This window comes from Mastomys coucha, unplaced genomic scaffold (assembly GCF_008632895.1).
Source record: "Mastomys coucha isolate ucsf_1 unplaced genomic scaffold, UCSF_Mcou_1 pScaffold17, whole genome shotgun sequence".
In the NCBI taxonomy this organism is placed as follows: domain Eukaryota; kingdom Metazoa; phylum Chordata; class Mammalia; order Rodentia; family Muridae; genus Mastomys; species Mastomys coucha.
In genome coordinates, this window is record NW_022196899.1 from 4,417,451 (window position 1) to 4,439,984 (window position 22,534).

The window sequence follows — 22,534 nt, forward strand, 5'->3', positions numbered from 1 at the left end:
CAACAGCTCCTCGTTAACAGCCCAGACTAACAGGCTATGGATGTGGCACTGGATATAATCCATGAATGCAGACACCTCGTTCCTCTCCAGCACCAGAGCAAGCTGATGGCTCCACTCAGAGTCACCAGCAGGCTGTGCAGACTCCAGCCCCTCACTAGCAGACTAAGCAGGTTCTGACTTGCCAGCACCAAACCTTAACACACGCCACATTTGTTTCCCTCAGCCCAGTCATGATCCTGCACTGACAAGTGCACCCCAGGCCTATTCTCTTCCAACTACCCTGGGACAAAAGGACAAGTATCCATGAACAACCCAAGGAGCAGGCGGCCCCGGCTGCTTCTATTTTAACCCAAGGCATATAGCTCAGCAGTAGAGTAGACTCTGGATGCAGGTAAGCTTGACATAGAGGGGATAGGGACAGAAAGGATGGATAGGAATGAGGTGTGGGTCTTCCATTTCCCATGCCAACTTCTTGGAGCATTCCAGATTACAAGGGGGAAATTTTAGAGACACTCCATTTGGGTCAAGAGCGTCACCTTGAGAATTCTTATTTCTCAACCCTGATTGTCACAGCCTATGATTAAGTGGTGGCAAACCCCCTCTGGTCCCAGGGTCTGAATCAGTGTGATTTTGCTGGATTTGTTTGATGGAGATGACAAGTCTCCCAAGGCTCAGAGACTTGGAGAAGATGGCTCTGCTGGCTGAGTCTCTTGACCCCTCCTCGCCCAGGGCAACCTCATTCCTCACCGACTCTACCCAGAGATGCTCCGAAAGGCAGCCACCCACTAACGGGTCTCTCTAAAGCTGCCAGGAACTCATTTCTGTTTACTCCAAAGTGACAACCACCACGGACCCCATTTCATAATCCGGAGAGTAGGAAACGTCAGAGTGATAGTGAGGCTGTGTCACGGCGGTGCCTGAGGGCACGCTTGTTCCAGCCTAGAACACAAAATGTAGTTCTGATATGTGGCTCTCAGTCAAGGTAGATGACAGGTAGCCTTCCCCCCCCTTCTCAATTTTGATTTTTAAAAACAATTTTAATTTTATCGCCCAACTTAGTTAGGGTTTCCATTGTTGTGAACAGACACCATGACTAAGACAAGTCTTATAAAAGGCATTTAATTGGGGCTAACTTATAGGTTCAGAGGTTCAGTCCATTATCATCAAGGTGGGAAACATGGCAGCATCCAGACAGGCATGGCACTGGAGAAGGAGCTGATATTTCTACATCTTCTTCCAAAAGGAACCAGGGGAAGATCGTCTTTCAGGCAGCTAAGAGGAGGGTCTCAAAGCCCGGCCCCATAGTGACACACTTCTTCTAACAAGGCCATACCTTCTAATAGTGCCACTCCCGTGGCCAAGCATAGTTAAACCACCGTATTACCTTTACTTACTTTGTTGTTTCTAGATATGTGTATACACATACTCATGCCACCGCTAAAGCATGTGGAGTCAGGGACGACTCTCTGGGTCCTCTCTTGCCACTGTGTGGGTTTTGGGGATCAAGCACAGGCTTGCAGAAAGCACCTGACCTGCTAAGCCATCTCCCCAGATCACAGTTTTTATTATTTTTAAAAACTCTGCTTTCAGTACTAGTGCATAAACAGTGTGTTTCAGTCTTCGTGCCTCTATATTCATATTCCTTATGTTAGTTTTATCATTATTTGATGATAGACCTCCCTAGCAGAAACAACTAAGAGTGAAAAGACTTATTTTAGTTCATGGATTCAGAAGTTTAGATCCATAATTGTTGGTTCTGTTGATTCCAGACAGTGAGGCAGAGCGTAGCAGCGGCTAGAGCATGCGGTAGACAGGAAGCTGAGAACAGAAGGGTCTGGGAACCAGGTGTGACCTCCAAAGGCATGCCTCCAGGACTGCGTCATCCAGCATAGCCCCTATGTCCTAAAGCTTCCAGAGCTTTCCAAATTGCACCACCAGGTAGGGACCAAGCATCTAGCATATGTACGTACCTCTGGCAGACATTGTATACTCAAACCTAACATTCCACAGAGATGTCAAATACCCCTGCATACCCACTCAAATAAATACCCCTGAGCACCTCCTCTGCCTTAAATAGGTGATTTCAAGATAATGTGTTGGTTTTTAAAGACAGAAACAGTTTGCATAAAATCAATGTCATTTAAAACAATTCCAAACACTTTCTCATTTTACAGAACTTAAACTAACTCCCTCCCCTTCCCCTCTCTCTTCCCCACCTCTCTTCACACACACACACACACACACACACACACACACTTTTCTTTTTCAGGTCAAGGCTGCAAATGATAGAGTGCTTCTAGAATTTGCTTTGAGATTCATCAAAGCCCCATGACCACAACACCTTCATTTCTGCTCAAACCCTCCATATTTACAGAGGCCCTCCGTAGGCAGGGACCTCACTGACCTTTAAGTTTGGTGCAGTAGCTGAGCCCAATCCACTCCCTGTGACTGAGCTGACGGGTTAATCCTCCTTGTGCTGAAGCCTGACACGGAGTGAACCATCACCACCCCCTCACAGCTGTTACAGCATCTCACAGGCCCGACAAGAGGCATTCCTGTCTGACCTAAACCTCACCTGTTGCAACGTGACTCCACCTCATAGACTCATTTGGGTAGAGGGGACCAACAGTTAATTCACACTCCCGATTGCAGGAGCTTGCTGTTGTCCAAAGCTCAGAGGAGCCTGGGGATCGGAGCTCCTGTCCAGCTGCAGAGACAACGCACCATAAATCACCAGCTGTACCACATGTGCTGTGGAGAGAGAGGAGCTGGTGGAGACTGCAGAATGGCTGGCCTGAGACAGTCTCATTGGGCCCGTGGAGGTGCGGACAGAAGCACTATTTGGAGCTGGACAGCAACTGACAACCAACCTTCCTCCTGGGACTACTTTCCCTAACACTCTCTTTTGAATGCAGAGAGTCGCCATTAATCTCGCTTTCTGAAACCAAGCTTTGGCCCTTTCATCCCTCTCTGGTGAGGGTCTTTCTTCTTTCTCAGAGCTATACATTTGCATCTCCTCTCCAGATTTCTCAGTAGAATCCCAATGCCTTAGGGTCTGGGCAACTGAGACCTTAAGGAAGATGTGCTCAGGGAGGAGTTTCAGTGCTCCCACGCACTGGGTTTAGTGCTCCCGTGAACGGGGATCAGCGCCCATATAAAAAGAGAACTCGGAATGGACCCCGTGCTTTCTCCCATGGGAAGCTACAGTGAAGACAGTGATCTCGAGCCAAGAGCCAGGACCCTCACCATACCCTAAGCGAGCACTTCCCAGTCTCCACACTGTGAGAAATTGGTTACTGCTGTCCACAGGCTACTCATGCTTTGGCGTCTTGTTCACCAGCCCAAGACGTTAAGATACTTCCTCTATAATGTGAGGTCCATGACACCTAGGACAGTGGCCAGCAGTCAATGCTTGTTCAGTAGATACTTGAAGCCCATTCTCCCTGGGCTTCATGAGGCTGACACGAGATGATATTCAACTGGACTCCTATTCCTAACCCCAAAGCTGAAATCTCAAGTCCTCCCTCCTGCTCATTGCTGTCAGGCTCCATCACCTCCTGGTACCTTTTTTATAAAGCTTCCTGGCTATAGGTCCTCTGGTCAGGAACAAGGTGCTAAAGACATGGCTTCAATATTAGAGATTACCAACAAGCTGGAGAGCTCTATGCACACAGAGTCTCCAGGCCATGGCCACACCCATGAAGACAGGAAAGAGTGATATTTTCCCCTTGCAAAACCCCTGTCACAAGGCTCCAGAGCAGCCCAGAGTTGTACCTTACACATAGAGAGTTTGAAATAAAATAATGTTCCCATATTTACTTCTGGTGCCTTCCCCTTTGTATGCAGACCCACCTGTATGAAGGGGCTGACATCTGAGAACAAAAGACAGCATTCAGAGTCACTTCTCCCCACTGATCACAGAGGCCTTGGAATTTGCATGAACTTATTAGTACAATTGTTCCTTGGGGCCAGGGATCTAGAAGCTAAGCACCGCCCCTCTGTAATAGAGACCAGAGAGGACACTTGGTCTACCAGGTATGCCTGATGCCAGTGAGGTCTGGTGGTCCTGGGGCTTGAAAGGTACCAGCAAATCCTACAAATGAAGTAGAACCTTGGGTTGACATAGAAACTTGTCCTGTCCACGATCAAGCCCGTGCATTTGTCATTCAGATTCTATGTAGCATTCTGGAGTTTATGATGGCCAGGAGATCAATCGGTTAGGCTGGGACTCTAGATATGGCTGGTGGCTGAACCCCACCCAAGGGCCTGACTTCTCAGTAAACCCAAGGGCATTCTGTTCTGCCAGCCCAGCAGAAGGTACCACCCTTCCTGCAGTAGACGGAACCATTTCCGTTCCTCACATTCTTGAACAGTGTCCTGATGTCACACTGCTTGATATGCATAGGATGCAGTCGGCTAAAGTTTGATCATTTAGCCGGGCAGTGGTGGCACACGCCTTTAATCCCAGCACTTGGGAGGCAGAGGCAGGCGGATTTCTGAGTTTGAGGCCAGCCTAGTCTACAGAGTGAGTTCCAGGACAGCCGGGGCTACATAGAGAAACCCTGTCTCGAAAAACAAACAAACAAACAAACAAACAAACAAAGAGTTGCCTTGGTCATGGTGTCTGCTCACAGCAGTAAAACCCTAACTAGCACACTGTGTGTTTTGGTAATGCATTTACAAGATAGAGACACATTCTAATTTTTTGCTATTGAGTCATTGATAAATAGATTTTGTTTGTTCTGGGATTTTTGTTTGGCTGGTTGGTTTAGTTTGCTTTGCTTTTTGAAGTGGGGGTCTCACATGGTTCAGGATGGCCTCAAAGGTGCTGTCTATCTTCTGGTCTTCTTGGTTTCACGTCTCAAATACTGGGATTAGAGATGCATGCCACAATGCTTTGCTCACAAGGAGCTGTTGAATGCCGACTAGGCTGTGAATTCCTCCTTTCAAAGCCATAAACAAAAAAAGTTAATGTTTGGGCTGGAGAGCTGACTCACTGGTAAAAAAAAAAAAAAAAAGAAAGAAAAAGAAAGAAAAACACCGCGCAAGCATAAGGACTTGAGTTTGAAACACCCCCCTAAACCCACACAAAAGTGCAGGCATCTGTCATACCAATAATCAAATGGGGAGTTGGGAAATGTAGATAAGAGAATGCCAAGAAGCTGGTAGGCCAACTATTCCTGGCATTTACAGTGCAGACAGACAGACAGACAGACAAGCAGGCAGGGAGACAGGCAGGCAGGCAGGCAGTTAGGTGGGCAGACTCTGTCTCAAAGGAGGTAGAAGGTGAGGACTGAGGATTGACATCCCAGGTTGTACTCTGATTTCCACAACACACACACACACACACACACACACACACACACACGCAAATGAGAGCACAGGTACAGAGAGAGCGAGAGCCCTATTTATCCTCAGCATACATGAGCATGGATTGCCGAGCCCACGGCCTGGACTTCACTGCCCTTCTTTGCACCCCTCCACCTTTTATTGTCTATGCCCAGGAGAGCTTCCCTGCCAAGAAATTGCAGGACTTTATAAGAAAGGACTTTGGCTTTTAACTTTCTCTTCTTGTTGGGGTCAGACAGGATGTCCAGAGAGAGGCACGGCCCCGGCTATCCTTGTGATCATGAGGAGTGGTCATCACAAGGAAGAAATTCAAGATGCCATGCCTGGCACGATAGACACAAAGAGATCCTGAGTCCTGGTGGCATCGCAAGGCCTCACGTCGCCTTCACTCAGCTTCCCCGGTGTCTCAGTGATCGCTGAGACAAATGAGGCACGGTGGTTCGTGTCTGAGATGGGTTTACTTGGGAGGTAGAGGTCGGAAGATCAGGAGTTCAAGGCTGGGCTAATATATATAGACAGTTCTAGGCTAACACCAGCCTGTGTCTCATACATATGGATACATATACATACATACATATATACATACATATATATGTGTGTATACATATATACATATATATACATACAAATATATATACATGTATATATAGGCTACCACCAGCCTGTGTCTCATGTGTGTGTGTATATATATACATATATATGTGTATATATATGTCTCATATATAAATATATGTCTCATATATAAATATATGTCTCATATATAAATATATATCTCATATATAAACATATGTCTCATATATATGTATGTATATACATATATATGTATATATGTGTGTGTGTGTATATATACGTACATACACATATATACACACACAGGACTGTGAAAGGATGATTGGTCCCCAGTTGAGCTAAGGCTCAAAGCCCCAGAGATCCTGAAGGGATGGTAGGTTCTTCGCTTGTTCCCAGGCACCAGGCCCCTATCACTAGCCACAGTCTCCCATAGATTTGTAGCCACCAGTCACGTAAGGGCAATGCCCCAAGCCCTTCCACACATAGAGGGTGTGACCTGTGGTCATTTAGGCTCAAGACAGATCTCCATTTTAATGAGGTACCTAGAGGCTTGGAGAGCTTAGCCAATAGCCTTTCTTTCCCAGACAGTCCTCCCTGCAAAAGGTATTTGATCCCAGGCCCACCCTGAGAAGTGGGGTACTGTTTTACTCATCCACTTTCCACCATGACAGTAAATGTGTCAAAACCATAGACTGCCTCTTTTCATCCGGATCTGCCTTGGGGAGCCATGGAGAAGGCTTTTGCCTACAGAGCCACCATCCAATCTCCCATGGAAGGCTTCTCTGTGCTCCCAGCCACCCACAAGCCAAGGACTCTCTTCAAGGGACCAGCCAGAGCTCCCCTCTTCCCCCCTACCCCCCACCCAGACTAGATCCAGCCTGCAGGCCCCCACTCCATTCTCAGCTCTTCCAAGGTTTCCAGCAGCGCCTGGATGTCCCAAGAGCCTGAGATCCAGACAGCCTGGCCTCCTTGCAGGCTCAGGGACCCCCTAAGCCAACTCCAGCTGTCCTGCACCTCACACTGCACTTTCCCACCTCCAGTGAGGTGTCCCACAGCTTCTCTACAGTCCAAAACCCTCCCAGTGACGGCGTGGGGTAGGCGCAGTTAATTTTCCACGTCCGGCCTCCGAGAGCTCTGTGCTGGAGTAGACTCAGGATCCATAACTCCATACACACACAGACAGAGACAGAAATTAGTTAGAGATATGGATATGGATATGGATATGGTGGTTCAGTTATAGGGCACTTACTAGCATGTGCAAGACCCTGGGTTCAATCCTAAGACCGGCTGTTGCTGCTGCTGCTATTGCTGGTAGCGTGTAGTTTTTTGTTACCCCCGCTTTAAGCTCTGGGCAGACCACCCTACCAACCCCCACCCAGAGTATATTGGATCCGTGGGTGAAAAACACAAACATACACGTTGCTCAACTCAATCTGCTTTCTTGATCCAATGGCTGGGTTTTTCTAATCTACTGGCGGCTAGGATGCCCTTGCCAATACTCTTAGCTCAGCACCCTAAGTCTGTTCTCAATTTAGTTATGGTTCTAACCTCCCACCTGAAGAAGCAGCCTATGGCCACCCCACCCTAAATCTCACATGGCTCGGCATCTTTTCTCTCCCGAAGCATGGTGAAAAAACACTTCTCTGCCCACTGTGTCTCCTCTCCTCCCCTCCAGGACCTGGAAGTCCCACCTCTTCTCTGTAGAGTGTTGCTCTAAATAAAAGCAGGAAATGGGATCAGTGGGGTTTGGGTTGGCGGAGGATTGGGGAAGATTTTTGTTAGGGTGCAGGTCCATAGCCCTGCAAACAGAGGACTGCAGGTTTTTCTGAGCCCCTACTACGTATCAGATACATTACAAATAAATTCCTCCTTATTCCTCCCAATGGAGCAGACAAGAAAGCTAGAGTTTTGTTGTCTGCTTGTTTTCTGTACTGTGCATTGAGCCTAAGGCCTTGTCCTCGAGGGCAGGCACCCTACCGCCGAGCTACATCTGTTCCCTGACGACTCCAGGTTCATGTCAAGTTGACAAAACCCAAGCAGCAGGTTAGGCTCTAACTTAAAAGGACTGATATCCTTAAAAGAGTGTAGCCACCCAGCAGCCACATGTACGAATGGGTTTTCTGGAATGGGCTCAAGGTCCCGAAACGGAACCGCGGGAAGAGTTTGTAAAAATTAAGACCCACAATGCTGTGTTTCAGTCAGCCATCTTTCACTTAATTCAATTCCTTACAAGCAAAACTAGGTAGAATAGGTAAGGCAAAACCCCTCCCCCAAGTTCGTCAGCAACTTGGCCCAATCAGCAACTTCTCCTTCAGTCTCTAGAGGCGGGACTTCTGGCGTAACTGGAACTTGGAGGGAGGCATGGCAATTTGCAGGAGGTGGGCAGAGAGGCGTGGTTATCTGTGGCAAGGCAGGGTCTGATGAATCAGCCCTCAGCTGTAGGAGGGTCACAAAAGAGTAAGTTGAAACACTGAAGCACCCAGGGGAAGGGTACCTGAAGAATTGGGAGAAGAAAGACATCAACAAGCAGAGGGAAAGAGGCCATGGGAAAACCAACCCTGCCAACACCTTGACCCTGGAATTTGTAGCTTCCAAAACCTGAGAAAGAATTTCTGGGGCTTAAACCACTGACTGTGGTGTTTTGTTATGTCAGCCCAAGCAGGCTCATAGTAAACAAACCAGCCCTGCACAAGACTTCAGGACCTCACAGCACCGTGATGGAGAAGTGCCATACCCGTGACAAACTATCAAGCAATGGAGACTAGACCAGCTCCACAGCAGAAGCCTGGGACTGTATATTAGTCAGGGTTTCTATTCCTGCACAAACATCATGACCAAGAAGCAAGTTGGGGAGGAAAGGGTTTATTGAGCTTACACTTCCATATGGTTGTTGATCACCAGAGGAAGTCAGGACTGGAACTCAGGCAGGTCAGGAAGCAGGAGCTGATGCAGAGGCCATGGAGGGATGTTCCTTACTGTCTTGCTTCCCCTGGCTTGCTCAGCTTGCTCTCTTATAGAACCCAAGACTTCCAGCCCAGGGATAGCACCACCCACAAGGGGCCCTACCCCCTTGATCACTAATTGAGAAAATGCCCCACAGCTGGATCTCATGGAGGCACTTCCCCAACGGAAGCTCCCTTCTCTGTGATAACTCCAGCCTGTGTCAAGTTGACACACAAAACCAGCCAATACAGATTGTAAGAACATTAACTGGGAGAATGAGTTCCCAAAACTCACTGAGTTACCAGCTGGTAATCGGGGTGCTGTTCGGCACTGGCCCAATGGGACTCATTTTTCATAGTTGTCTTCGGACCCCTGTGTTCTATCATAGCTCACCATTTTGTTATTTCATTGTTAAGTGCATTCAGGAGCACAAGATAATTCTCCCCATTTTACAGAGGAGACTGATGCAGAAAAAGAAAAGTCACCTGTCTGGAGCCACATGGGAGGCCAGGGCACGGTAGCAGTGCTCCTCTGCTGGTGGGGTAACTGAGGCCATGTCCATCAAAGCGGGGTGGAGGGGGGGATGAGTGAAGCCTGTGGTGTGCTGGCTTGGAGACCTTTGAGCACACAAACCAAACAGTGGTATGCTTTTCCAGAAAAACAAATCGAGCTCAGTAAGACAAACATCTGCATGCTCTCTCTCATATGTAGAATCTAGACTCTCGGCTTTGTGTGTGTACCTGTGCATTCATTCATGTGTGTGTGATGTATGCATGTGTGCATGGTAGTGTGTATGGTCACATGTGTTGTAACCCTCCTGCTTGACCCTGCCTGCCTCTCATAACCACACCTCTCTGCCCACCTCCTGCTATTTGCCACGCCTTGCTCCTGGTTCCAGTTACCTTGGAAGTCCCACCTCCAGAGACCGAATAAGGAGCTGCTGATTGGGCCAGCATGCTGACGAACTTGGGGGAGGGGGCTTGCCTCACCTATTCTACCTGTTGGCTTGTAACAAAGGGCATTATTATTAAATCCAAGATGACTGAGTGATCACACTTGAGTGCTGTCTAAGTTTGAACCTTCCACATGAATTAAGGTAACATAAACATGGCTTGCCAATTTTCTCCTGACTCCATATTCCAGATAACCCGTTCTTACTGTTGCTGCTGGCCGACAACAGGTGGCACCCAAAGTGGGGCTAGATTAGAACAAAAAGGAACAGAGGGGACCAGAGGTCAACGAACATCTGGTGCCTTCCTCTATGACTCCCTCTCTTGCTTTTGAGATAGGGTCTCTTATTGAACCTGGAGGTCACTAATTCTTTAAGAATAGATGGCCAGTGAGCTCCAGGGATCCCTGGTCTATGCCAGTGTAGGATTACAAGCATGTGCCACTGTGAGCCGCTTTTTATCTAGTGCTAGGAATCCAAATGCATGTCCTCGTGTGTATGCAGAAAATACTTTACCAACTGAGCCAAAAGGCTGCCTCGAGAGGCCACTGCTGTTCCAGAGGTCCCTCTGTGGTCCTACCTGTTCTTTCCTTTATTGATCGTCCTTCCTTCTGAGCAGATTGTTTTTTTGATGGGGTTTGCTTCTGGAAAGAACCAGGAGCCATTAAGCATTTCTTGGTATATTTGATGAAAGACCAAGCTGAGCAGCATAGTCAACTCAGAAGTCAAGTGGCAATAACCTAAGACTCATCGTGGAAAGTAGCTTGGCTGGCAGAGAACACCACAGAAGCTGAACACAATAGATAGTACAATCTGTCAGAAGGTGGAGGCAAGAAGGTCAGAAGATGTTCAAGATCATCCTAGCTACATAGGGAGTCCATGGCTAGCTTGGGCTAAAAACCTTGTCTCAAAAAAAAAACTAATTTTTGAACAAAAACCAAACAAAACCAATCTATCTATCTCTTTTTTCCTTCCTTCTTCCTTCTTTCCTTTCTTTCTTTCTTCCTTTCTTTTCCAAGACAGAGTCTCACTGAGTAGAGACTATTCTGGAACTCACCATGTAGGCCAGGTTGGCCTTGAACTCACAGAAATCGACCTGCCTCTGCTTTCCAAGTGCTGGGATTACAGGCAAGAGCCACTATGCTATCCTCAAAAGCAGATTTTTTTAAATGATCCTCATCAATTAGCTTGAAGGCAAATATTAAACTTGTTCTAAAATAGTTTTTAGAAATGACATAGGGTCTAGAGATATATACCTCAGTTGTTGGTTCTTGTCTTGCATGCTTGTCCTGAGTTTGAGCACCAGAATGAACAAACAAAAGGAAAGGGAGAGGGGGAAGGGAGGGACAGGGAGGGGAAGGGAGAGAGAAAGAATAAGACAAAAAGCAGAGAGATGTAAGGAGGAATGAAGAGATGTTAAAAGAAAGAAAAAAATCGAAGCCGGACTATATATGCTCTCCCATGATGCAGACCAAAAGAAAGCAATAGCTTAAATGAATTAATTATTTATATAGAATATCACCTTTTAAAAAATAGTATGTGTGCATGCATACTTGTGTGTGTGTGTGTGTGTGTGTGTGTGTATGTGTGTGTGTACATGACACCCATGTGGGTATCACAGGATGGCTTGTAGGAGTTGGTCCTCTCCTTACACCATGAGGGACCCGGGAACCTAACTCAGGTCATCAGAATTGACGACAAGCTCCTTCATCCACTGAGCCCTCTTGCCAGCCGCATCCTCTCCTTTCTTTTAAAGAGGCACCTAGCACACAACACTGACAACTTTATGTTACTCTAGCAAATCCCATATCCACTGTGAGCAAGCATGACATACAAGCACAGGAGAAGGATCTGCACATGTGGATCGTCATGTAGCAACAATAATAGAACTGAAGCTCAAGTTAATAATCTTCCTTCACAGAAAAATAACTGTACAAGGTAGGGGGAGGGGAAACAATATCATGGTAAAGAGAGATACATTTCTTTTCTCAGATTCAACCATCTTTACCAAGGATACTGTCTGGAAAAAGTTTCTTAAAGTGTGGAGGAGGGAGAAATAAATGCCAGGAGGTGATAAATCTAAGGAAAACCTAAGGCTGACAGGTCTTTGCTCAAAAGAGATCCTGGAGGGGCAGGGTCCCAGTCAAGAAGTCAAAGAGAGATCCTAGCCAACACGGGGGCTGGCAGTACTCCTTCATATCCTCTACAGTACTGAAGCACATGTCCTGTTCTCTACCCGTCTCTTACACTGTCAGAAAATTCTCCTCCCAAACTTTTTGAAGGGAACTTTGTCATTACTTAAAAGTTCGATGTTTCTTTTTAACAAGGAAGAAGTAAAAAAGCACGGGATCCCTCCCAGGTCATGAGGATCCCTCCCAGGCCACGAGGATACCTCCCAGCCATGAGGATCCCTCCCAGCCACGAGGATCCCTCCCAGGCCACTAGGATCCCTCCCAGCCATGAGGATCCCTCCCAGCCACGAGGATCCCTCCCAGGCCACGAGGATCCCTCCCAGCCATGAGGATCCCTCCCAGCCATGAAGATCCCTCCCAGGCCACGAGGATCCCTCCCAGCCATGAGGATCCCTCCCAGGTCATGAGGATGCCTCCCAGGCCACAAGGATCCCACCCAGCCATGAGGATCCCTCCCAGGTCATGAGGATCCCTCCCAGCGACGAGGATCCCTCCCAGCCATGAGAGCAGATGCATAATACCTCACTTCCTTGTTATAAAATAAACTCTCTTCTTAGGTATTTTGTTTATTTGTTCAATTCAAAATGTGAACAGTATAATCAGTGGATATTTTTGGTATTCATATGAAATTAGTACTTCATAAATATGAATCATGCTATTAACTATATTATAGTGTTCTCTAATTATTGTCATCTGCATACTGCACAACTCTTATCTCTGATAGTCAAAAAGACTAAAGGAACTCTTAAAGACTCCACAGCACCTTTTAACCTTTGAAAATAAGCTATAGTATTTCAAACATACGTAAGACAGGAGACCTAGTAAGGCAAACATGAGAGGGAAATTTTCACCTAAATCAAGCTTCAAATTCCTGTAGAAACCCAAACATGAATCCATGAAGTAGAAAGAAGATCATAAATAGAGATATTTTTTAAAAATATTTTCAATTTGGTGGTCTTTTTCCCATTAGTTGAAATTATTATATTCTTTTCTACACTGGGAAATAATGTGGCTTTAAAAAAAAAACAGGAAAAAGCTTTAAAAGATATGGGAAAAGGTAAATTTCTGTTTATGTCATTTGAGCAAGAAATAATATGAATCTCTTAGAAAAGAACGGAACAATGTCTAATTTCCGATGTGACGTTTGGGCAGTGTTCCTAGCACTTGCATTATCAAGAGACCACATACTGTAAAATCTCCACACACCCATCCCATAACAAACCACGCTTGCTGGGAGCCAGGAAGCTTTTCAACGTCTTTAACTGTTGGGCTGGGGGTCAGATGGTGTAAGGCTCTTCGCAAATGGATGAAGCTCTGAATGGGATCCCCAGCATAAACCAGGCATGATGGAGAAGGAGGCCTGTCACCCCTGCCCTCAGGTAGTAAAGGCAGGAGAATTGAAAGGCCAGCCTTGGCTACATAGGAAGTTTAAGGCCAGTCTGGGCTATATGACACCCTCTCTCAAAAACAGTTTTTAATGAAATATAACTGCTTTCTGGCGTATCTAGAATTGTCAGAGAGGAAGATCATGGTGGTAAAGCAAGGGCTGTTTGGGATATAGGAGAGGGTGGGGGGATAATTGGGGGGGTGGTGGGGGGTAATAGGGGTAATTGACAGGTAAATGTGGCCAAAGTACACTACAAGAACAGGTGGAAATGGCATGCTAAAACTCCTTGCTCTGCAATATTTTTAATTTTACAAGAAATTTGACTATCTCAGAAAATTCTGATGAAAACTAACTTTTGGTTTGCTACTGTTGGTTATTTATTTATTTATTTATTTATTTATGTTGCCAGGGAGGGTATTTTTGCTGTTTTTGTTATTTTAACCTTTTTTTGAGGCTGTTGTCCAGCCTCACCCAGAACACACATCCTGCCTCAGCCTCCTGAGCGACAGAATTTCAGGGTTGCAACACCACAGAGCAGGGCCTGTCTTTTGAGACGGTGTCCAGCTTTAACCATTGTTGTTTCTTCTGGAACTACAAAAGGCATCACTCTCTTCTTCTATCATTTTAAAATCAAGATGTCATTTAGACTGGAAAACTAGACAGCATTTGCAGCCCCCTGTGCCCCTTGCCAGATGTAACATGGACAAGAAGGAGGGAGGGACTTGGTATCCCGCTCATCTGTCAGAACTACCCTGGTGAGCATGCTCTGGAAATATGACTTCCCAGGACTCCTCATTTGGAGACTTTGCCCTGGCTTGCTGATCTGTCCATTCTGTCTTGAAGGAGCTATGATACCTCAGCTGGGTATACTATGATACCTCAGCTGGGTATACCAACAGCTTCTAGGAACGTGCCAGAAGACAGGCTCCTAAGGGATGCTGTGCAGTCCACATTCTATCCGTCCTAAGCAGCTCACAAGTCGCCAGCCCTCCTAACTTCTGCTTTCAGACTCCACTCTAGACACTTTAGGAAGGAGTAAACGCAACCTGTGAGGTGGAGGGCTTAATTACACCACCTTTGAAGGGTTACATTGCAGGTGGTCCCTAAACATATCCAATGGGCCAAATTGAGCTTTGGGGTTTTTACAATAGGCCCCCCTCCCCCCAAGTGTCGCCCATTCAGTAGAAAACATATTTCAAAGTTTTAACTTTAATCTTTTCCCAGGCAAGAGGTGTGCAGTGTCATGGTGTCACGTGGCTCTGGCTCTGTTGGTGGCAATGAGCCCCCCGGCCTGCCATGTGACATGAGAGACAATAACCGTCTAGGATAGCAAAGGCCTTTGTACTGGATTGTCTTCCCCTACACTAACCTAAGGTAAGGAAGTGTTCAGCGCCCACTTTGGATTTGCAAGGGTGAGCTGGGACATTCACTTACTGACTGAGAAATTCACCTGATGCCAGTTTTTTCATCCTGAGCTGAGTTTCGGGGATGGAATGGCATCCGAAGTTTCCTCAGAATAAGTGCACGTGGCTTCTTATTCTGACGTGGAGCCTCTTGAAGGCATGAGTTGTCTTATAGGCAACTTTTCTTCCCACAGTATTGTTGGCGCTGACACCATGGCAGCCATTGGAAAAAAATGCTGACATTTTCGGCTTTCTTCTCCCTTTCTATCCTTCTGGCCGCCCCTCCTCCCACATACACACACAAACACAACATCTGTGTAGCCACATTCCACCTGTTTTTCAAGATTCAGCTCGAAAAAAAACAAAGTCTTCTCCGACCTCATTTCTTCTATAAGCTGATGCAATTTCCTTTTGAAAAACCCTATTATCTCAAAGAAACTTTAAAAAAAATCCGCTTCGTGTTACAGTCGCGTGTCTACTACATATCTGTCTCGTCGCTGAAAATAGAGAATCATTCGAAACCAAACCTTTTTTTAAAAAAATGAAAGAAAATAACTTAAAATGCTTCGGGGGTATGGACGTACAATTTTTTTTCACGTTCCCCCCCCCCAATCTTTATAGCTCAGATTCTGGGTAATGCAACTGTTTGTGCAGGAAGGAAATCTCACGTTTCAGAGTGCTTTGGTCTTTCTCCTAGGCACACTGGTGGAGGTCCGCGATAGGGCCTGCTGGCTAGAGACACTTCCAGCAATTTGTGTGGTCTAATGAGAGGCCTCAGATTAGACGCGAAGCGACCAGAATCTGCAGGAAATCGAGCCATAAGGAAACCAGTACGACTTTAAGTCCCCTGAGGAAGGGAGAAAAGAACCCTCACCCCAGGGTAAGGCCCAGTAGCAGAAGGCTTAATTGTTACCATGTCGTGGTGGTGTGAACCTGCCTCTGCCAGGGCCTCTGTCTGGGCTAATGGAAACCTGATGCTGTCCGCTTCCTGAAAACCACCGGGCCCAACTTCAAACACAGCCCTTCTGCTGTAACCCCACCTGCGGCCACTTCCTTTCCTCACCACCCCTGGCCCACTGGTTCAATTAGGCTTCGCCAGGCCCCAGCAGGCCCCAGCAGGCCCCAGCAGGACCTTAGGATTTTCCCACTTAGAGCTCCCTTGTAACACCTCCTGCCACCCTTGGAAGTCTTCCAGAATTATCTCAGCAGAGAACCTACTACAGCTCTGAGCTTGCACACTTGCTAAGTGAGAAAAGTCCTAGAGATCATTTGTCAGCGAACTGCAACGTTGTTGTGTGGGCGTGCATCCCAGGAACTGCCAAGTGCATGCCGGGAAATCGTGTGTGGAGATTTGCTCCTGCATCCGATTTGGCTTAGGCAATGGCAGTTCGGCAAGTCAACGTGGGATGCCCTTTCCTAGTAACGGCAACTTACAGGATCCTGGCAAAGTAGCTAGGCAAAGGACTCCTCCGTTTATGTGACTGGAAGTGCCTGCCTGATGCCTGGAGCCATTTCGAAAGGGACTGAGGCCTGAAAGCATCCTGGGCTGGGTCTCTTACCTCAGTCTCCAGGGCCTAACCAACCTTGCTAGCTTTTCTTTTCTGGGTTTTCTAAAATTCCTATCTCTTTTTTTTCTTTTCTTTTCCTTTTTTCCCCTTTCTCTTCTTTCTATATTTCATTCTTTCTTTCTTTCTTTTAACAGCCCTTATTGACGTGTGCACTCCACATCAGGACGAAAAGGTACGTAGGTATTCAAGATAGGCTGCAACCGCGGGGATAGACTGCCTCTTAAAAGGCGCTCTCAGACAAACGCATCTCTTGCTATTGGCGGGCGTTTGTAAGCAGAACAGGCAGGAAACTTAAGAAGATCGTGTGATAACCAGGGTATATCCTGACCATATAGTTTCTCCAATAACATGCAGATGAGCAGTAGATAGCCGTACAGGTGACGTTTCCGCCCAGGCCCTCCTCCCATAAATCTTTATTCTTACCCAGGTTTTTGGTTGTTTTTTTTTTTTTTTTTCCCTTTTGGACTGAGCTCATTTCCCCCAAGGGACAGACCTCAGGAAAGATCTGGAATTCCTCCTGTTAAAAAACGGCCACCATCTCCTTAGCCAAATATCAGCACCATCAGAATTGATATCCTGTCAGGAGAGGTTTACATTGTTCTGAAGTCTGTTCGCAGGTGGCCACGCAAAGATACAGTTCCTAATCTGAGTTTTTCTGAAAGAGAAAGAAAATAGCCCCAGAATGGGGATAGGAGTGTTGAGTTCTCTTTTTGACAAATAAGCTCCTTTTGTCCTATATTCGGCCTGGCTTTTCACACTCAAGAAATTTCGGTAACCTGAGAGTTAGAAAAGACTTGTCCTTCCAGAGTTTCAGTTCTCACTGAAAGGGCCCAGCCACTGACTAAATACATTATTGGTCCTTTTGTTATCTTAACTTCTTTACCTGATAATAGCTCTCTACCGTGCAGACTGTGAAAGAAATCATGTATATAAAATTAGCTCACAGCAAACAATCAACAGTAAGTTCCCCCATTCGAGTTAACTACGGAGGGGCCAGCAGAGGGGTGGGCGTGAGATGTTAGGTACGAGCTCATGTTCCTTTACATGCGTGTACCCAAGCGTGTCACATATCCTGGAATGTTCCCTGAACCCCAGTCTCTTGCTCTGTAAGATAATGAAAACTTTCCTTATGTCAGAAAGGGCTTATGGGATCCAAAAGAGCACCTAGAAACCTACTCATAGATAATAGTAAAACACATAAAACATCCTAACTATAATTCACTGAGTCACCATAATTGGATAACACACAAGTACTACGAGTATCACAAAAACACTCTAAAGACTTAAGAAAATGTGTATAAAACTAAGGAAAATGTTTGTTTCCTAGAAAATAATTATTGTGCTTCCTTTTCTGGTTTTGACTAGTTTCCTTAAGATTTTTCGTTTGTTTGTTTGTTTTTCTTCCTCTTTTTATGTACATTTGCTTGTTTTTTGAAACAAGTCTCACACAGCCCAGGCTGGTTTCAACAAGTACCTGAAGTCAGCCTTGAACTCATGGCCCACCTGTCTCAGTGCCCCCACGTGCTGGAGTGGCAGGCCTGTGCCACACTGCCCCGCAGGGACCTTGATGTGGGCATGAAGTACTCCACGGAGAAGCTCTGACCATTGAGATGTTCCCACCACAGACTCTTTGAGTAACAAAGAAGAAAACAAGGTCAACAGAAGCTCAAATATGTGGACGCCCCAGTAATAGATGGCAGGCCCAACAGGAGATGAGCTGTGCCTTCTCTCTGCAAGGGACCTCACACTGCAGGACCCAGTGTAAGGGGGGGGGTCAAATAGGCAACTGCTTTGCCCCACCCTGACATCATAGCTTATTGGTGTTGATGGACAGAGTCCACAGGGCGTTTCCTGGCTCCCCGGCAAACACAAAACGCATTTCTCTGTTTCTACCACCTTTTTTTTTTTTTTGCTTCTTGCAAAGGAAAGAGCAGCTTCTTTCCTGTTTATGATTGTGAGAAACTGCCTGAGGCTCTTCTTTCATGAGGAAGACCATTGGCTTCTGGAAGTGGCATGCATGTAGGAACCTGGCTGTGAAAGAAACACCTTAACTGAAAATGGAGGGAAGTCTAGTAGGCTCTAAATTGGACGATGCACTTGCTACCCAAAGCAAATCCAGACACCGCAAAGGGAAGATGCATGGGTTAGCGTATCCCTGCCACCCACTGGTTAGTAAATTTGGAAGGCGCCACCATTCTGTAAGCTTTGGCTTGGTACTGCTGCGACACAAGCTTCCAATCCGTGTATGTCACAAAGCTTAGTAGAATTTCTTGTTAATTTGTAAGTCAAGAGGAAAACGGAGAGCTGGGAATGGAGCTCAGTTGTTAAGGCTCCTGCATAGCACACACAAAGCCCAGGAGGCTGATTCCTGGGACTGAATCAACCCAGCAAGGTGGTCCATATTTATAATCCTGGACCTCGTGTGGCTGCCTGCAGCTAAGTATGAACGGGTTTTCTAGGAGAGGGGGTAGGAACCTAGGAAAATTAAGGGAACCAGACGGCGAGAGAAGATAAAAAGCGGTACCGAGCCATGGTTATGCTTTCAGTCTGCCATGTGTATTAAAACTGTGTAAGCAACAGGCAGGTAGGCAGAAACCCCTCCCCAAGTCCGTCAGACAGCCAGCTCTCGGCTCGGGGAGGGTCACACCTTGGAAGATGGAGGCTGGAAGATCAGAAGTTCAAGGTCATCCTCGACTACATAACAAGTTCAAGACTGGAGACCCTATCGAACACAGAAAAAAAAAAACTTGTGCTTACAATTTTGTAGGAGTCGGATTTTATTTCCTCGTAGTAAAATTAGCAGCTAAAACCAATAACTTCATATAAATATTTGTTCCATAAATGTTTAGTAAGCATTTGCTGTGTGCTAGATACTGTGCTTCGTACGAAGTACATACATACTGAGAGAGAAACCAGTGTGGTCACTGTGCACAGCAGTGCATTCTGGGTGTGAAAATGTCGTAGTTCCCCACTGCTCGGCCTGGAGAGTCCGGCACCCATTCTCTGTATGTCTGAGGTCTGAGGCAGCCTTGGGAGGTGAGCTCCAGAGTCACCCTGCCCTGAGATTGTGTGTCCTCCCACCCAGGTGCTGACTAACTGCTAAGCGGCAGCTCCTGGTGGTATTTAGAGGTCAGACTGATAAGGCGGCAGACACTTAGGCACTCTGTCGGTCCGAGCTCCTGGGTAAGATATTTTATCTCCCTGTTAATCTGCAAAATAGGCTTCTATTACCCATCTCACAGGGCCATTGTAATGGCCAACTAAATGAACAGAGCCTGGAAAACAGCAAGTGCGCAGCGAGTGCCAGCAATTGTTATTCCAAGTTGACCTCATCTCCATCCTGGCTCCACACACAGCCTGGGGGTGGTTGGCAGGGTGACTTTCCTGTCCTGTGTCAGCCACAGTCTCCCTCGCCTGCCACACTCCCCAGGCTCCAACCCAATGAAGGAAAGAACCCCTGTTTCCCTAAGCCAGGGGAGCCTTTCCATTTCTCGCTTTCTCTGGAGAGCCCTCATGGTCCTAGGTGTCGCCCGGACATCCCGTTCCCCATCTCCTTAAGACTAAAGAGCTTGAATCCTCTCAAAAGACTTAGTCTATTCTTTCCCACCAGAGTTGGAGGCCCCTGCAGCCATTGGTCAGGTCTCATCGGCATGCTAGATGGACAGATGGATGAGTGTGGGACAGACGGTGGTGGGATACAGGGGACAGGATGGGGCAGTACTTGAAACAATCCACTTGTGATATTCAATTCAGTGACTGCAGTGAAGGACTCAGAACCCACTGACCATTACCTCCTCCTGACTCTACAGCATGCCACTCTTTGGCCTGAAGATGTAAGGGACACAGAAGCTGAACAAGAAGCTGGGAACAACTCATTTTTCATGTGATGTCACCACCTTGAGCTCTGACTATGCCAAACATCTCCCGGTAATCTCAAGATGGTATCTGTAACTGCATTTCTCTAGATGGGAGTTATCCATGTGTTCATGAGATTTTTAAGTTTAGAAGCTCCATTGGGTACCCTTAGTAGCATAGGCTTAAGGACACCCCCTGGTAAAAAATAATATTTTCTTTCCTTCTCTTCTCTTCTCTTCTCTTCTCTTCTCTTCTCTTCTCTTCTCTTCTCTTCTCCTCTCTTTTCTCTTCTTGTGACAGGGTCTCTTTATGTAGCCCTGGCTGTCCTGGAACTTCAGTGAATGAAAAGGACACGGCCACTCCAAGGCATGGTGAAGGAGAAGGTTTTTATTGTAGTTAGGAGGGCGACAAGAGCCAGAGACATCCCGAACTGTCCAGACTAAACCAAGCCATGTCAGGAGAGAGGGAGGGATAGAACGAGAGAAGAAGCAAAATGAAAGGAGCGAGAGAGAGAGAGAGAGTGGGGGAAAGCAGACCAAGAGAGCAGCCAAGGACCAAGAGGCCAACAGAGAGCACACGGCTGACATTGTAGGGATCTATAGGAAAGAGAAGCTGGGGGGAGGGAAGCGAAGCTCAGCCCCTGAGCCACAGGGACTGAGTGAGCCTTGTCCTGGGTTTCTTTGGGATTTGACCAGACTGGCCTTGAAGTCACAGAGATCTGCCTGCCTCTGTCTCCTAAGTGCTGGGATCAAAGGCATGCACTGTATCTTGATATTGTAGGCACTTACCAAAAATGCGTTCTTGGAGCAAGGGCGATGGTCCAGCATGTACAAGGGTATACTGTTCTTGCAGAGGGAGAACTAAGTGCAGTTTCCAGCACCCACATCAGGCAGTTCACAACCTAGGTTCAAGTGATCAGAGCCCCTCTTCTGGCATCCTTGGGCACCTACACACATGTGTTGCATACACAAATATTCAAGCATAATAAACAAACAAATGAACGAACGAACAAATCTTTATAAAAAGCAAAACCAAGATGCATTCTTTCTTTCAGACTCTTGAACGCTGAGCATGTTGAAGGTGGCTTTTGGTTTTCACTCTCTGGCAAAGCACTAGGTCCTCCCAGGGAAACAGTCTGTCGAAGCAGTCCGTGGGTGTGTGGACCTAGGAAACAGACAAGCTAGCCTTTGGCAAGGGCTCCTCTTTGCACCTAACCTTAGTTAATGAACACGACCTATGTACCTCTAAACTCATTTGGAACATGAGCTCAATTAGAACTACCTCCCACAGATTGTTCCAAAACTACTCCAGACAAACTAGATATGACGACTTCGGCCTATGATCCTAGCATTCTGGAAGAAGAGGTCAGAAGCTTGGGAGTTCAAGGTCATCCTTAACTACGTGGCTTGTTTGAGGCCACCTTGGGCTACTCGAGACCCCGCCTCAAAACAAACAAACCGAGCCACAGTGAATTCATAAAGCTCTGTTGTGTGGATTTTGCATTGATCATACCTACGATCTCATTAAATCATAACAGAATGAGAAAAAAAATAAAGGAAGGAAAGGATGTGCCTGCTGCTAGGTGTGGTGGAGGAGAAGGTTTGTCATAGATATGTGGGACTGCATAGCCAGAGGCAGACGTATCAGGTAGAGTCCAGAGTGGACATGACCCTGAACCATGTGCAGACAAGGGGAGGGGAAGAGAGAGAGGAGAGCCAAGCATAGCAGCCAGGAGACCAAAAGAAGGGGCAGAGAGACTAGTTAACCAAAATGTATGGATTAAACGGGGACGATCCTCTGGGAGAAGGGCAGCCCAGCGGTCCTGGGCTGGAAAGTTCAGGGTAAAGAAGGGGAGGGTATGCCATCCTTACCCTGTAGCAGGTATGGACTGAGGGATGCTGGGAAAGCCTGGAGGCCAAGTCTGCTTTGATATGTTAAATAGGTACCTCGGCTGCTGGGGAGGGGGGCTGAAAGTCAATAATAACATTCTCAGCTTTGCTGCTTCTGGAGGGAAATCGACGTACTCACCAGAATTGGGTTCTCTTAAGGCAAAAGAAGCATGCCTGCCTTTTGCGCCTGAGCGTTGGCTCCAGAGACTAGAATGGGTTCTGTCTTTTAGTTTTTCCAAAATGTTCGATGCAAGATCCCCTAAGAGTCTTCCTTATCCCATCCCAGCAGGGCATCTTTCTATCCACGGATCTAGATCACGGATCTCTGTTTAATGGTTTTGTCAAGTGTAACCAAGCTGAAAGCTCTTAAGTTTCTTACTTGTGCTTTCTCCTCTTTCTTATGAGTAGTATCTGAGGGGGGAGAGGAGA

The 22,534-nt window shown here is 46.7% G+C and overlaps 2 long non-coding RNA genes across 2 annotated transcripts; one reads left to right on the forward strand and one right to left on the reverse strand.

Moving 5' to 3' along the window:
* Positions 1–8,315: 8,315 nt before the first annotated feature.
* LOC116094712 lies at positions 8,316–16,099 on the reverse strand. The gene is made up of 3 exons (XR_004120272.1): positions 16,012–16,099; positions 15,462–15,594; positions 8,316–8,355 (listed from the first exon to the last, which is right to left on the reverse strand). It is a non-coding gene; the product is annotated as an uncharacterized LOC116094712 (long non-coding RNA).
* A 52-nt stretch (positions 16,100–16,151) lies between these two features.
* On the forward strand, positions 16,152–21,783 carry LOC116094711. Its single transcript, XR_004120271.1, has 4 exons — positions 16,152–16,533; positions 19,447–19,544; positions 20,171–20,288; positions 21,507–21,783. It is a non-coding gene; the product is annotated as an uncharacterized LOC116094711 (long non-coding RNA).
* Positions 21,784–22,534: the final 751 nt, after the last annotated feature.